Raw genomic sequence first — 17451 nt, 5'->3', positions numbered from 1 at the left:
GGGGTGGGGGGGTGGAATCTTATTGCAACCTGTTGAATGCTGAAAGGTCTAGATAGAGTTGATGTGGATAGGATGATTCCCATAGTGGGGGGGCCTTGGACCAGAAGATGCAGTCTCAGAATAGAGGGACATTCATTTAGAATGGACATGAGGAGGAATTGCTTGAGCCAGAAGGTGGTAAATCTGTGGAATTCATTGCCACAGGTTGCGGTGGAGACCAAGTCATCGGGTATATTTAAGGGGGAGGTTGATCGGTCTTTAATTAGTCAGGGCATTAAAGTTTACAGGGAGAAGACAGGAGAATGGGTTTGAAAGAGAAATTGGATCAGCCATGATGAAATGGCTTAATACTACTCCTATTTCTCACTTCATTTTCACTCCCCCACCTGGTTTAATCTACCACCTGCCAGTTTGTAGTCCTTCTCCTCCCCCACCTCCTTATTCTGCTGTCTGCCACCTTCCTTTCCAGTTCTCAAGAAGGGTCTTAGCCCAAAGCGTCGACTGTACATCCCCCTCCATAGATGCTGCCTGGTCTGCCAAGTTCCTTCAGCATTTTGTGTGTATTTCTCTGGATTTTCAGCATCTGCAGAATCTCTTGTGTTTATGTGGAGAAGAGTTTAATTTGCATCGCAGTATCTGTAGCATTTAGATGGAACTAAATAAATCAATCCTGTATATAATGTCGGAAATGGTGAACATAAGTTTACTGGGTTATTGTCAAATCTGGTTCATGATTGTTCTTTAGAGAAGAGAATCTCCTCCTCTTCATGAAGAGTTACAACTTAAATTATTGTCAGCCTGACCCGCTGAATTTCTCCAGCATTTTGTAAGTTAACCTATCTGCTTTCTTTACCTGCTCTGGCCTGTGAATGACTCCAGACCATGAGGCTGTAGGATCATAAGACGTATGCGGTGAATTAGGCCATTTGGCCCATTGAGTCTGCTCAACCATTACATTATAGCTGATTTTTTTCCCTCTCACCTGATAGAGGTGTACAAGGTAATGAGAGGCATTGATCGTGTGGAGAGTCAGAGGCTTCTCCCCAGGGCTGAAAAGGCTAGTACAAGAGGGCACAGTTTTAAGGTGTTTGGAAGTAGGTACAGGGGAGATGTCAGGGGTAAGTTTTTTATGCAGAGAGTGGTGAGTGTGTGGAATGGGCTGCTGGCGACGGTGGTGGAGGCGGAAACAATAGGGTCTTTTAAGAGACTCCTGGATGGCTACATGGAGCTTAGGAAAATAGAGGGCTGTGGGTAAAGCCTAGGTAGTTCTAAGGTAAGGACAGATTCAGCACAGCTTTGTGGGCCGAAGGGCCTGTATTGTGCTGTAGGTTTTCTATGTTTCTATGTTTCAACTCCATTCTCCTGCCTTCTTTCTGTAACCTTTGATGCCCTGACTAATCAAGAACCTATCAATCTCCACTTTAAATATACCCAGTGACCTGGCCTCCACAGATTCACCACCCTCTGGCTAAAGAAATCCCTCCTCCTCCTCTCCGTCCTACATGGACAACCTTCTGTTCAGGTGTTGGCTTTGGTTTATCATCGTTGCACGGACTGAGATAAAGTGAAAGTCTTGTGCGCTGTTCAGAGAGATCGTGCCATACCTAAATATACTGAGGCTGTAGAAAGGAAACAAAATTCAGAACAGAGAGTTACAGTGCAACACACACAGCCGTTGACTGCTGAGCAGCTGAATTCCTCCAGTACTTTATGTGTATTAAGGTAAGGACAAGTTCAGCACAGCTTTGTGGGCCGAAGGGCCTGCATTGTGCTGTAGGTTTTCTATGTTTCTATGCTTCTGTGTATTGCTCTGGATTCCATGGAACAGAAAACATTACGGCATAGTATAGACCTTTCGGCCAACAATGTTTTGTTGACTTTTTACCTACTTTAAGATTAATCTAACCCTTCCCTACTCTATAGCCCTTCATTTTTTTCACCCTTTCTTCAGCCAGAGGGTGAATTCTTTGCCAGATACGGCAACATCTGGTAACATCTCTGCAATCTTTCGAACTTACTTACATCTTTCCTGCAGGTAGGTAACCAAACTGGACAAATTACTCCAAATTTGGCTTTACCAGAGCCTTATACAACTTGGCGCGTGTTGGTGTGTGGCCAAGTGGTTAAGGCGTTCGCCTAGTGATTTGAAGGTCGCTAGTTCGAGCCTTGGCTGAGGCAGCGTGTGTGTCCTTGAGCAAGGCACTTAACCACACATTTCTCTGCAATGACACCAGTGCCAAGCTCTATGGGTCCTAATGCCCTTCCCTTGGACAACATCGATGGCATGGAGAGGGAAGACTTGCAGCATGGGAAACTGCTGGCCTTCCATACAACCTTGGCCAGGCCTGCACCCTGGAAACCTTCCAAGACGCAAATCCATGGTCTCATGAGACTAACGGATGCCTATATACAACATCAACATCCCATCCCCAGTACTCAGTACATTGATTTCTGAAGGCCAATGTGCAAAAAGCTTTCTTTACAGTCCTATCTACCTGTGAGACCACTTTCAATAAACTTTGGACCTGTATTCTCAGATCCCTCTGTTCTACCACACACCTCAGTGCCCGCCTGCTCACAATGTAAGACCTATCCTGGGTGGCCCTCTCAAAGTACAACACCTCACACTCGTTTGTATCAAACTCCATCTGCCATTTCTCTGCTACTTCACTAGCCAGACAAAGCTCCGCTGCAAGATTCGATAGTCTTCTTTGCTGTCCACTACACCACCACTCTTATTCTCATACACAAGTTTGCTGATCCTTTTAAACATATTATCATACAGATCATTGATATAGATGGCAAACAACAGTAGACCCAGCAATGATCTCTGCAGCACACCAGCAGTCACAGACCTCCAGTCAGAGAGGCAACCATCTACTACCACTCTCTGGCTTTTTCCACAAAGCCAATGTATAATCCATTTTACCACCTTGTCTTGAATGCCAAGCAATTGAACCTTCTTGACCAATCCTCCATGCAAGATTTTACCAACATCTTTGCTTAAATCAGTATAGACAACATCCACTACCTTGTCTTCATCAACTTTCCTGGCATCTTCCTTGAAAAACTCTATACGAATGGTTAGATGCATGTTACCACATCTGGTCCCTTAGAATACCTTCGAATACCTTTCCCACTACTTATGTCATGCTTACAGGTCTATAATTTGCTGACTTATTCTTAGAGCTTTTCTTAAACAATGGAACAACATTAAATATTGTTCAAACCTCCGACACCTCATTGACTTAGGATGTTTTAAATATCTCTGCTCGAGCCTCTGTAATTTCTGCACTTGCCTCTTACAGGACCCAATGTCCGGCCCTGGGGATTTATCCACCCTAATTTGCCTCAAGACCACAAACACCTCCTCCTCTGTAATCTGTATAGGGTCCATGAGCTTGTTGCTGAATTGCCTCACATCTATAGGCTCTCTGTCCATCTCCTAAGTAAATATAGGTGCAAAAAATAATTTAAGATCACCCCATCTTTTTCAGTTCCACTCATTGATTACCAAACTGCTTCCAGAGGACCTATTATTCCTTACTATCATTTCGTTCTTAATATATCTGTAGAAACCCTTAGGATTCTCCTTCGCCTTGTCTGCTAGAGAAACTCATGTCTTCTTTTAGCCCTCCTGACTTCCTTCTTTAGTGTTCTCTTGCATTTCTTATACTCCATAAACACCTCATGTGTTCCTGCTTGCCTATATTCCTTACCTGCTAGGCACCTCCTTCTTTTTCATAACCAGGGCTTGAAAGCCATCTCTTAAAAACCTAGCAACATACATCAAAGTTGCTGGTGAACGCAGCAGGCCAAGCAGCATCTATAGGAAGAGTTGCAGTCGACGTTTCAGGCCGAGACCCTTCGTCAGGACGAGTCAGAATTCTTCCACAACCCACGCACTCCTTGCTTTTAATCTGACTGTCTCACAGGATGAACTCTCCAATCTGTCCTGAAAGATCACTACTGTGACATTTTCCCTGACTCCTAATGTTCCCTCTTCCCCTTTAATCTCTCCCGCTCTAACACATCCAAAACAACAAAACCCTGGAATATTGAGCTGCCAGTCCTGCCCCTCCTGCAACCAAGTCTCCCTCATGGCTGCAGTGTCATAATTCTACGAGTTGACTAAGCCCTGACCTCACCCACCTTTCCTAAAAGACTCCTTGCATTGAAATATGCACAACTCAGAACATTAGTCCCTCTGTGCACAACCTTTTGATTCTTGATCTTGCATGTAGTCTTAACAACATCTTTCTCCACGACCATTCCACTATCCATTCTGGTGCTCTGGTTCCCATCACCTGCAACTTTAGTTTAAACACCCTCTGCCCTCCCACCCCTGTGCAGCACTAGCAAACCTTCCTGCTGGGATATTAGACCCCTCTAGTTCAGGTGCAAACAGTTCCTTATGTATATCTCCCACCTTTCCTGGAAGAGAACTCAATGATCCAATAATCTGAAGTTTTCCCTCCTGCAACTCCACAACTATGTGTTAAACTGTATGATCTTCCTATTTCTGGCTTCACTAGCACTTGGCATGAGTGGCAATCCTGAAATCACAACCCTGGTGGCCCTGTCCTCTAACTTTGCACCTGAACTCATTTTGTGTTGGTGCATGGCCAAGTGGTGAAGGCGTCGGTCTAGAGATCTGAAGGTCGCTAGTTCGAGCCTCAGCTGAGGCAGCGTGTTGTGTCCTTGAGCAAGGCACTTAACCATACATTGCTCTGTGATGACACTGGTGCCAAGCTGTATCGGCCCTAGTGCCCTTCCCTTGGACAACATCGGTGGCGTGGAAAGGGGAGACTTGCACCGTGGGCAACTACCGGTCTTCCATACAACCTTTCCTTGGCCTGTGCCCTGGAAACCTTCCAAGGCGCAAGTCTATGGTCTCATGAGACTAACGGAAGCCTATAAAGAACTCATTTACAGGACCCCCTCACCCTTCCTACCCATGTCATTGGTACCGACATGGATCACGACCTCTGACTGCTCACCCTCCCACTTAAGAATGCTGTGGCCTCGATCCAGGATGTCCTTGACCGTGGCACAGGGTGGGTAGCAATCCACCTGGGAATCTCCTTCTTGTGGACAGAACCTCTTTCTGTTCCCCTAACTAACGAATCCCCTGTCACTACAGCTTGCTTCTTCCTCCTCCTTCCCTTCTGAGCCACAGAGCCAGACTCAACATCAGAGACCTGACTGCTGTGGTTTTCCTCTGCCAGGTCATTCCCCCCAACAGTAGCCATAGTGGTATACTTGTTGTTAAGATGGTATACTCTGCACTGGTCCCCATGACGGTCACCCACTTACCTGTGTCCTGCAGCTAGAGCGTTCCAACCTCCCTGAATGCTCTGTCCATCAATCCCTCAGCTTCAACAACGATCTGGTGTTCATCCAGTTCCATCTCCAACTCCTTGACGTGGTCTGTTAAAAGCTGCAGCTGGATGCACTTCCTGTATGTATATTTGTCAGGGACACTGGAGGTTTCCCTGCCTTCCCACACCCCACAAGAGGAGGATTCCACTATCCTGCCTGGCATGCCCATGGCTCTAAATGTGCAATAAGAAAGAAAGAACAAGTACATTATGAGAAAAATCTCAAGCCCAAGCCTCTCCTTGTCAAAGCCTCACCCTCCGCAACCTAACACTGGCCATTCCTATGATGCCTCATCCTAACTTCATTTTCTTGGATCGTGCTAAGTGCCTAATTATGCACAATCCAATGTCTCCTCAGGACTGTGATGAGCAAATTTTGTATCAAGCATGTGCTTAAGAGTTTCTTACATGTCCTAATGTATCTGCCTCTATCACCACCCCCGGTAACTCATTTCATGCACCCACCACTCTCTGGGTAAAATTCCTACCTCTGACATCCTTCCTATACTTTCCTCCAGTCACCTGAAAGTTTTGCTCCTTCACGTTAGCTCTTTCTGCCCTGGGAAAAGGTCTCTGGGTATCCACTCGATCGATATCTCTCATCACCTTGTACACCTCCATCAAGTCACCTCTCATTCTCCTTCTCTTCAAAGAGAAGCCCTAACACTCTCAATCTATCCTCATAAGTCAAGCTGTCTAGTCCAGGTCCAGGTAGCATCCTGGTAACAGCTGCTGAAAAAGTACAGTGCAGGTAGACAATAAACTGTGTGAAATGTTTGCCTCCAAGGGAGCTTCTTGCCCCCAACAGTCCAGCCACCCTGAGGATTGCAGAGTAATAACTGCTCATAAAGTGAACTGTATAGACCAGTTGGACAGAAGGGCTGTATGACTCTTTGACTCTATGACTCTATCCTAAAGATTAGCAACAATTAATCATCCATAGTGCAGCTTCATAGTTCATATAATCAACAGGTTGTGATGGACAGGAGAGAGAGGATACAACTTAAGGAAGGTTAGTATAGATGGACTGAAGGGCCCATTTCTATCTTCCACTCTATAGCTCGGCGACTGTGTGAGGGAGGAGGTGAAACAAATGGTGTTGCTCTACGGAGAGTTCATGGGCATCTGATGTCCTTCTGGCTGCAGCAAGATCATAAGAACATAAACCATTAGAGCAGAATTAGGCTGTTCGGCCCGTGTAGTCTGTCCCACCATTCTATCATGGCTGATTTATTATACCTTTCTACATCATTCTCCTGCCTTCTTCCCTTAACCTCTGACTGCCCCCGCCCCGTCTAATAGTGTTAAAGGTTACTTTTAACCAAGAATCTATCAGCTTCTGCTGTAAATTTACTCATAGACTTGGCCTCCGTAGCCATCTGCGGCAATGAATTCCGTAGATTCAACACATTCTGGCTGAACAAATTACTTCTCATCTCTGTTCTAAATGGAATTCTCTCTATTCTGAGGCTGTACCCTCTGGACCTAGACTTCCCCCACTATAGGAAACAAACTCTACACATCCACTTTGTGGAGGTCTTGCAATATTCACAAACAGGAGAAAATCTGCAGATGCTGGAAATCCAAGCGACACACACAAAATGCTGGGGGAACTCAGCAGGCCAGACAGCACCTATGGAAAAGATGCTGATGAAGGGTTTCAGCCCGAAACGTCGACTGTTTACTCTTTTCCATAGATGCTGCCTGCCCTGCTGAGTTCCTCCAGCAACTTGTGTGTGTTGCTTTCAGTAATCAGCAGGTTTCATGGAGATACCCCCTCATTCTTCTAAACTTCAGACTAAATGCTTCTGGAATCTGGTCCTTCTCTACAGCCCCTCGACTCTCCCACCCTGTAAAGCTGGACTCCTAGGGGTGGATATAATGAAGTGTTCACGTCTGGAAGCCTCAAACTCAGCAAAAAAGTCATTGAAATACAGCAGATACAGACCCATCACCCCAACAGACCCACACCAACCAGCGATCACAATCATCAGGAAACAATCACCATTTGGGGTTGGTGTTAGTAAGACAATATCTAGTAACACGAGGAAACAAATTGTAGCAGCAGAGATGTGGTTTTTGTGGAGGATGCAAAGAATATCATGGACGAAACAAATATCTAACAAGGATGTCATGAACAGAGGAAACACAAAAAGAGAAATAATATATGAGATCATGAAAAGGCAATGTAACTTCATTGGACATGTGATTAGGAAAGAGGAGTGAGAATGCATGGTAATTATGGGAAAGATTGAAGGGAAGAAAGCAAGAGGAAGACAAAGACAAATGATGATGGAGACAGCAGCCAGAGAACTGGAAACTAATACCAATGAATTGATCCACTTGACCCCAAACAGGAGTGTGTGGGCCATGGCAGTCAAAGCTCAAACTGGGCACGGCACCTGATGATGATGATGATCTTTCTAAAATAGTTTATTATTGTCACGTGTACCGAGGCACAGAGAAAATCTGTTGTGCACACTGTTCACACAGATCAACTCCTTATAACAGAACAAGATAAACAAGAGAATGTGGAATAAAGTGTTACAGTTACAGAGAAAGCGCAGTGTAGCTAGACAATAAGGTACATATTTCATAATAAGAGATTGTGAGATTGAGTCCATCAAATTGCTCTAGGGGACTGTTCAATAGTCTGATTACAGCAGGATAGAAACCATTATTAAACCAGGTACAGTATGTACTTTTGGATTTTTATACCATGCTCAGCTTTATTTTTCTGGAGTGTATGGGGTGTCCATGGAGGGGTGGCACCTCTGGTGATGGGGGTTGTTGTGTCTATTCTGGGGCAGCTCACTCACCTTTGGTCCCCACTCGACACTCAGCTCTCACCTGAGGCTCCAAGTAGCTGTTTGCATGAGATAGCAGCCACACCTCAGTACACTGCTGTGACTAGGTGGGCTAAACCAGGTGAGGGTAGCCAGCAGCCTCACATCCCAGTGAGAAAGGGATATGCCTATCCTAGCATGCAAAGTCTGCTCCAGTGCACTGGGCAGATGAGATCTTACAGTGAGAACCAAAGGCCAGGAAGGTGGTACTGCAACACTTCATGGAGAGCGAAGGACATGACAAGGCATAGAAGACATCACGATCACCCACTGCAAACAAGGAAGACCCCAGTTTGTGATGCTTGTTTGTACCACTGGACCGGACTTCCAAGGTCAAGAGAATGGAACTACACCAGTACCATTGCTTTTCCACTTTAAAATTTCTCCCGTACAGGTTTCCTTTCATCGTCAGACATGATGGACAACCACCAAAGATACCAAATCAGCTTCATTTGTCACATAAACATTGAAACATACAGTGAAATCCATTGTTTTTGTGTCAGCAACCAACACAGAATCAGAATTAGAATCAGGTTTAATATCACTAGCATATGGCACAACATTTGTTGTTTTTCTGGTAGCAGTACATTGCAGCACATAATAAAAAAACTATAAATTACAATAAAAATATATTAAAAAATAAACTAAATATTGAGTGCAAAAAGAGAGTAAGCAGTGAGGTAGTGGTCATGGGTTCATTGTCCATTCAGAAATCTGATGGTGGAGGTAGGAAGCTGTTCCTGAAACATTGAGTGTGCATCTTCGTGTTCCTGTACCTCCTCCCAGATGATAGTAATGAGAGGAGGGGATGTCCTGGGTGGTGAGGGCCCTTAATGATGGAAGCCACCTTTTTGAGATGCTGCATTTTGAATTTGTCCTCAGTGCTATGAGACTAGTGCTCGTGATGGTGCTGGCTGAGTTCTGTCACTTCCTGCAGCTTTTTCCAATCCTGTGCCTGGACCCTCCCTGTATAAATGGTGATGCAATCTGTCCAGGAATTGTGCTGGGGGCAGCCTAAAAATGTCACCATGCTATCAGCAGTGAGACAGCATGCCCATAATTCACTAACCCTAAAGCATGTGTCTTTGGAACATGAGAGGAAGTTGGAACACCCGGAGGAAACACACATAGTCACAGGGAGAACATACAAGCAGGCAACAGGGAGAATTGAACCTGGGTCGCATGTACTATAAAGAGTTGTGCTAACCACTACACTACCGTGCCATCAAATAAGGTGAGGATCTGGAGAATGGAAGCATCTGAAGGAGTATTAAACGTGGCAAACACAGACAGGTAATATGGTTAGGTAGGCAAATGGGATCTGGCCTTTATTAGTCAAGATACTGAATATTGAAGTAGGGACGTTATACTCCAACTTTAGAAAACTTGTCAGAGCTCAGTTGAAGTGCTGCATGCAGTCCTTGTCACAAGTACTTAGGGTAGAGATGGAAGTGTACAGTTTACTTGTCTCCATTACTTGAGACTTTCATTCATTCATTCATTATGTGATTTGTCATAAGATGCAGGCGTACATGGTCTTGATAGTCATAGTCATTGTCATAGTCATAGTCATACTTTATTGATCCCGAGGGAAATTGGGTTTCGTTGCAGTTGCACCAACCAAGATCAGGATTGTTCTTGGTAATTTTTTCTACAGAAGTGGTTTGCCATTGCATTCTTCTGGGCAGTGTCTTTACAAGATGAGTGACATCCCCCTCCAATCATCATACTCTTCAGAGATATTCTGCCTGGTGTCAGTGGTCGTATAACCAGGACTTGTGATATGCACCAGCCACTCAAATGGCCATCCAGCACCTGATCCCATGACTTCACATGACCCTGATCGGGGGGCTAAGCGGCTGCTACACCTTGCCCAAGGGTGACCTGTAGGCCAGTGGAAGGAAGGAGAACCTTACACCTCCTTTGGTAGAGACATATCACAAACCCGCCACCCATATTTGGGCACTGAGTATAAAAGTTAGCAAGTCACTTCAGCCAAAGTCAAAGTAATCAAAGTACATAAATGTATTAATAAAGTCACCATATATTACACTGATTCATTTTCTTACAGACATTCACAGGAAAAATAAAGGAATACAACACAATTTATGAAAAATTATACATAAACAAAAACTAACAATCAATGAGCAAAAGAAGAAAATTGTGGAAATAAAAAAAATAATAAGAAGAAGAAAAACATGAGTGGTAAAGTCATTGAAAGTGAGTGTGTAGGTTGTGGAATCAGATCAGCGTTGCGGTGGTGCAGCACGATGGTGTAGTGGTTAACACAACGCTTTACAGTACCAGTGGACTCGAGTTCAATTCCCACCACTGTCTGTAAGGAGTTTGTATGTATTCCTGTGACTGCATAGGTTTCCCCTGGGTGCTCCTGTTTCTTCCCACAGTCCAAAGACATAATGGTTGGTAGGTTAGTTGGTCATTGTAAATTGTCCCGTGGTTAAACTCGGGTTAAATTGGGGGTTGTTGGATGGAGTGGCTCGAAGGGGTCGAAGGGCCAGTTCCGTGATTTATCTCTAAATAAATAAATAGCTAAAAGTTAGCCACACTGGTTCAGGATCCTGATGATTAAGGGATAATAACTGTTCCTGAACCTGGTGATGTGAGTCTCCTGTACCTCCTGCCAATGGTAGTAATGTAGATTTGAGAGTTGTCCACAAGCACCATTATTCATTGGTCAGTTTTGTATAAATCTGTATAAAACCTTGGTTCAGCCTCATCTGGAGTATAGTGTTCAGTTCTGGTCACCCCATTGTCAGAAGGTTTTGGAGAAGTGGAAGAAGATTTTTCCTGAATTGAAGAGGATGCTCTAGGAGGAGATGTTGGACAATCTTGGATCGTTTTCTCTGCAGGGTCACAGATCGAGCGGAGACTTGATGGAAGTAGGGAAAATTATTAGATAGGGTAGACAGTCATTTGTTATTCTCTGGATGGAAATGCCAAACACTAGTGGAGATCAACTTAGGTAAGAGTCAGAAAGTTTAAAGGAGATGTGCAAGGAATACTGTTGACACACAGAGAGGTTCGTGCCTGGGTCTCACTGCAAAGGAGGTGGTAGAAGCAGGCATATTAACACATATTCTGCTTTGCCCGCTGAGTTCCTCCAGTATTTTGTGTGTGTTGTTGTGGGTATGTTGGCAATGTTTCAGAGGCATTTCAACAAACATATGAACTGACAGGGAATGGAAGGGTAGAGACCATCTACAGGCAGATAAGATCATTTTAGTCCAGCACCATGGCCAATGAATAAAGTTCAAAGTAAATTTATTATCAAAGTACATACATGTCACCACATACAACCCTGAGATTAATTTTCTTGCAGGGATACTCAATAAATCCATAGAATAATAAGCATAACAGAATCTATGAAAGGTTGCACCAAGTTGCACGTCGAACCAGAGTGCAGAAGACAAAAAACTGTGCAAATACAAAAAGAAATAAAAATAATAAATAAATAAACAATAAGTATCAGGACTATGAGATGAAGAACCCTTGAAAGTGAGTCCATAGGTTGGGGCATAGTGATGGGGCAAGTGAAGTTGAGTTATCCCCTTTGATTGAAAAGCCTAATGGTTTGAGGGGTAATAACTGTTCCTGAACCTGGTGATGTGGGTCCTGAGGCTCCTGTACCTTCTTCCTGATGGCAGCAGTGAGAAGAGAGCATGGCCTGGGTGGTGGGGTTCACTGGTGATGGATGCTGCTTTCCTGCGATGGCTGTTCATGTAGATGTGCTCAATGGTGGGGAGGGCTTTAGATTATGAGAACACTCAGTCCTCTTTTATTGTCATTTACCTGTGATGGACTGGGCTTTTTGTAGAATTATTCTCCTCACCATCGAGAACATTTTCAAGATACAAAGATTCAAAGTACGATAATTATCAAAGCATGTGTATAGTATACAACCTTGAAATCTGTCTTCTTTCAGGCAACCAGAAAACAAAGAACCCGTTCAAAATAAAATCCCACTCAGCAGGAGCATCTAACTCCCAAAGTGCAGAAACAAACAACACACCATGCATTACAGGCTGCAATTGATCATAGTTCAGAAGATAAGAAGCATATTTAGTAGTTTTGTAAGCTGTCTGCAAGATGTCATTGGCCTCTGGCAGTGGCTCAAGAAAGTGGCATCCATCATTACAGACTCTCACCATCTGCGACCTGCTCTGTCAATTTTCAACAGTGAGGAGGCACAGAGGCCTGAAGATCCACACTCAATAATTCAGCATCAACTTTCACCATCAGATTTCTGAACGGTTCATGAAACCATGAACACTACCTCATCATTTGTTTTTTCTTGCACTATTATGGAAATTGTAGTAGTTTCAATCCTGACGAAGGGTTTCAGCCCGAAATGTCGACCGTACTCTTTTCCACAGATGCTGCCTGGCCTGCTGAGTTCCTCCAGCATTTTGTGTGTGTGCTGCTCCATAATTTCATGTATTTGCACTGTGCAACAAATTTCATGTCAGTCAAGTCAGTGATAATAAACCTGATTCTGATTCTGTTTCTGTGCTGTACTGTTCTATGACTATTTATTTGTTTATTTGTTTGTTTATTTATTTATTTAGAGATACAGCATGAAACAGGCCCTCCTAGCCCTTCGAGCCATGCCACCCTGCAAGTCCTGATTTTACCCTCGCCTAACCACGGGACAATTTGCATTGACCAATCCATTTACTAACTGGTATGCCTTTGAACTGTAGGAAGGAAACCTGAGCACCCAGAGAAAATCTACACACTCCTCAGGGAGGATGGACAAACTCCTTATAGATGACACTGGAATTGAACTCCAAACTCTAACACCCCGGGCTGTAATAACCGCGACTTTAACATGGCTCCTGTGGTTCAGTGTTCTGTGTGCTACATTCATTGTTCTGTGTGAATCATCAAACAGTTGATAATGCAAATAGTGATAAATAAATCTGAATCTGAAACAGTAAGTTCCATATTTAAGAATCAAAAGCATTATTTTTTAGTAATTGATCGATAAGAAATGAAAGCTGTGTTTCAAAACAACTTACAATGGCATTCTGTCTGTGCCAACAACACTTGGTAATTGAGGCTTGAAACGTGTGTTCCAGTGGGAGGAACGACGTGCCTAAAAACATGGCTGATAATTAAACAAGGTCTCAACAAATCAGCCACTTGCTCTGAGGGTTGGTGTGACATTACAGGTACAAACCTTGACGGGATTAGAACGAACACCATTAACAAAGACAAAGGGCTTCTCAAATATCTCAAAGAAAATTCACACTGAAGGAGATTTGAGCAGTTTATTTAAGTATTAGTCAGGTACACCAAACCTGTGAGAAAAACAGGAAGCTGGTTCCGTACTGAAGATTAGATTTCCAAATTAATTTTCCAATTTGGACACGTTGATGGAGCTCTCTATACCACCAGAATGTGCTATTAAGGTGTAATTATGGTAATCTGTTCTAGCCTTTAGACATTCACTTTTCTCATCTTTCCTTCTATCTTAAACAGCTACTTTCTACTTCTACAGAATCTCTTCTATCATCAAATTTCACTCTCTAACAACATCTGCATAGTCCTTTAAGCAGTTATGAAATTTTGGATGTTTAAAACCTGAGTCAGAATCAGGTTTAATATCACCGGCATATGTCGTAAAATTTATTATTTTGCTGCAGCAGTACAATGCAATACATAGTAATAAAAAAATTACAAAAATAAATGTATAGAAACTAAATTAAGTAAGTAGTTCTAACAGAGAGCAAATAGAAAAGAGCAAACTAATAGTGAGTTAGTGTACATGGGTTCATTGTCCATTCAGAAATCTGATGGTGGAGGGGAAGAAGCAGTTCCTAAAATGCTGAATGCTTGTCTTCAGGCTCCTGTACCTCCTCCTTGATGGTAGCTTTGAGAAGAAGGCATAACCTGGGTGATTGAGGTCTTTAATGATGGATGCTGCCTTGTTGAGACATTGCCTTTTGAAGGTGTTCCCGATACTGGGGAGGCCAGTGTCTAGGATGGAGCTGGCTGAGTTCACGACTTTCTGCAGCTTTTTTTGATCCTGTACAGTGACTCCTCCATACCTGGTCTTGTTTGCTCATGCTAGGGTTCTCTAGCTGTTTGACTTTGCCATATCTGTTCAGTTAATACACAATTAAACACTCAGGAAACCAAAGTTTATTTCAGTATTACTGTGGGGAGGCATGGTAGTGTAACGGTTAGTGTAATGCTTCACAGTACCAATGACCTGGGTTCAAGTCTCACTGCTGTCTATAAGGAGTTTGTACGTTTTCCCCGTGAGCACATGGGATTCCCCTGATACTCCACTTCCCTCCCACAGTCCAAAGACATACTGGTTAGCAGGTTAATGGATCATTATAAATTGTCCTGTGATTAGGCTAGGAGGTATATAGGTCGGTTGCTGAGCTGTGTGGCTCAAAAGGTCACTGCATTTCAATAAGTAAACAAGCTAATTAACTTTTTAAATAATTTAAGCAATCAAGTAAAGTTTGTATTAATATCATAAACAAGACAAAATCTGCAGATGCTGGAAATGCAAGCAACACACACAAAATGCTGGAGGAACTCAGTAGGTCAGACAGGCATCTATGGGAAAGAGTAAACAGTTGATGATTTAGGCTGAGACCCTTCATCAGGATTGGAGAGTAAAGTTGAGAAGGTCTGTCAGAGCAGGATGGAAGAACATTGATAGGATTCAAAACTGGGTTGAGAAGTGGCAAATGGAGTTCAACCCAGATAAGTGTGAGGTGGTTCATTTTGGTAGGTCAAATATGATGGCAGATTATAGTATTAATGATAAGACTCTTGGCAGTGTGGAGGATCAGAGGGATCTTAGGGTCCGAGTCCACAGGACACTCAAAGCTGCTACACAGGAAGACTTTGTGGTTAAGAAGGCACACGGTGCATTGGCCTTCATTAATCATGGGATTGAATTTAGGAGCCGAGAAGTAACATTGCAACTATATAGGACCCTGGTCAGACCCCGCTTGGAGTACTGTGCTCAGTTCCGGTTGCCTCACTACAGGAAGGATGTGGAAACCATAGAAAGGGTGCAGAGGAGATTTACAAGGATGTTGCCTGGATTGGGGATCATGCCTTATGAAAACAGGTTGAGTTTACTTGGCCTTTTCTCCTCGGAGTGACAGAGGTTGAGAGGTGACCTGATAAAGGTGTATAAAATTAGATTAGATTAGATTATGAGGACACTCAGTCCTCGTTTATTGTCATTTAGAAATGCATGCATTAAAAAACGATACAATGTTCCTCCAGAAGGATATCACAGAAACACAGGACAAACAAAGACTAAAACTGACAAAACCACATAATTATAACATATAGTTACAACAGTGCAAAGCAATACCGTAAAGAGCAGACCATGGGCACAGTAAAAAAAAGTCTCGAGTCCTGATAGCCCCATCATCTCACGAAGATGGTACAAGAGAGAAACTTTCCCTGCCATGAACTCCAAGCGTCGCAAACTAGCTGATGCATTGGAAGCACCTGACCACAGCCGACTCTGAGTCCATTTAAAAACTTTGAGCCTCCGACCAGCCCTCTGACACCAAGCACCGAGCACCATCTCTGCTGAGCGCTTCGACCCCGCCCTGGCCGCCATGCAACAAGCAAAGCCGAGGAAGATGCTCCTCCTCCCCTTCTTACCCCATCCCTAATTTAAAATTTTTTTTTTCCTCTCTCCCACAATAACTCCTTGCCTGTTCTCCATCTTCCTCTGGTGCTCTCCTCCCCCTTTCTTTCTTCCAAGGCCTTCCATCCCATGATACTCTCCCTTCTCCAGCCTTGCATCCCTTTTGCCAATCAACTTCCCAGCTCTTAGCTTCATCCCTCCCCCTGCTGTCTTCTCCTATCATTTCGGGTCTCCTCCTCTCCCTCCCACTTTCAAATCTCTTACTATCTCTTTTTTCTGTTAGTCCTGACAAAGGATCTCGGCCCGAAATCGACTATACTTCTTCCTGTAGATGCTGCCTGGCCTGCTGCGTTCCACCAGCATTTTGTGTGTGTTGCTTAAGTTATAGGCCAGTTAGTTTGATCTCAGTGATTGGGAAGATGTTGGAGTCGATTGTTTAGATTATGAAGACATGTAGTCCCCTTTTATTGTCATTTAGTGATGCATGCATTAAGAAATGATGCATTATTTCCTCCGGTGTGATATCACAAAACACAGGACGAACCAAGACTGAAAAAACTGACAAAACCACATAATTATACATATAGTTACAACAGTGCACAATACCATAACTTGATGAAGAAAGTCCGTGAGCACAGTAAAGTTCAAAGTTTCTAAAATGTCCCACATCTCACGCAGTCGGGAGAGGGAAGAAAAACTCTCCCTGCCATGCTGACCACAATTCGACTCTGAGTCACCCAAAAACTTCGAGCTCTGATCAGCTCTCCTATACCAAGTACTGAGCACCATCTCCGTCCGAGCGATTCGACCTCTTTCTCGGTTGCCAAAAGCAGGCAAGGCCGGGGATTTTGAGGCCTACCCTCTGAAAGATTCCCAATCACACAGTAACGACAGTGGCGGACGGACGTTTCAGAAATTTCTCCAGATGTTCCTCTGTGATTTCACGTCCATTCTTCATCAAATCAGAATCATCCACGGCCCCTATTTAACAGATACGACATCATTTTTCACCGGAGAACTGCGCACGCGCGGCGCACTGCCATCTTCTCCTCCCGCCTTAAGGATGGGATGTAGGATTGTTAAGGATGTAGTTTCAGGGTGCTTGGAGGCACATGATAAAATATCTGTAGTCAGTGTGGTTTCAGCAAGGAAAGACCTTGCCTGTCAATTTTTTAGAATTCTTTGAAGAAATAACAATCAAGGTAGACAATGCAGAATCAGTTGATGTTGTGTACTTAGATGTTCAGAAGGCCTTTGACAAGGTGCACACATGAGTCTGCTTAACACATTAAGATCCCATGGTATTACAGGAAAGGTTCTAGCATGGATAAACCAGTGGCTGATTGGAAGAGGGCAAAGAGTGGGAATAAAGGGAGACTTTTCTGATTGGCTGCTGGTGACTAGTAGTGTTCCACAGGGGTCTGTGCTGGGATTGCTTCTTTTAACATTATATGCCATTAATTTGGATCACAAAATTGATGGCTTTGTGGCCGAGTTCGTGGATAAAGTATAAAGATAAGTAGATGGGCAGGTAGCTTTGAGGAAGTAGAGAGGCTACAGAAGGACTTGG

Source organism: Mobula hypostoma, chromosome 10, assembly GCF_963921235.1.
Source record: "Mobula hypostoma chromosome 10, sMobHyp1.1, whole genome shotgun sequence".
Classification (NCBI taxonomy): domain Eukaryota; kingdom Metazoa; phylum Chordata; class Chondrichthyes; order Myliobatiformes; family Myliobatidae; genus Mobula; species Mobula hypostoma.
This window is presented reverse-complemented; position numbering follows the sequence as displayed.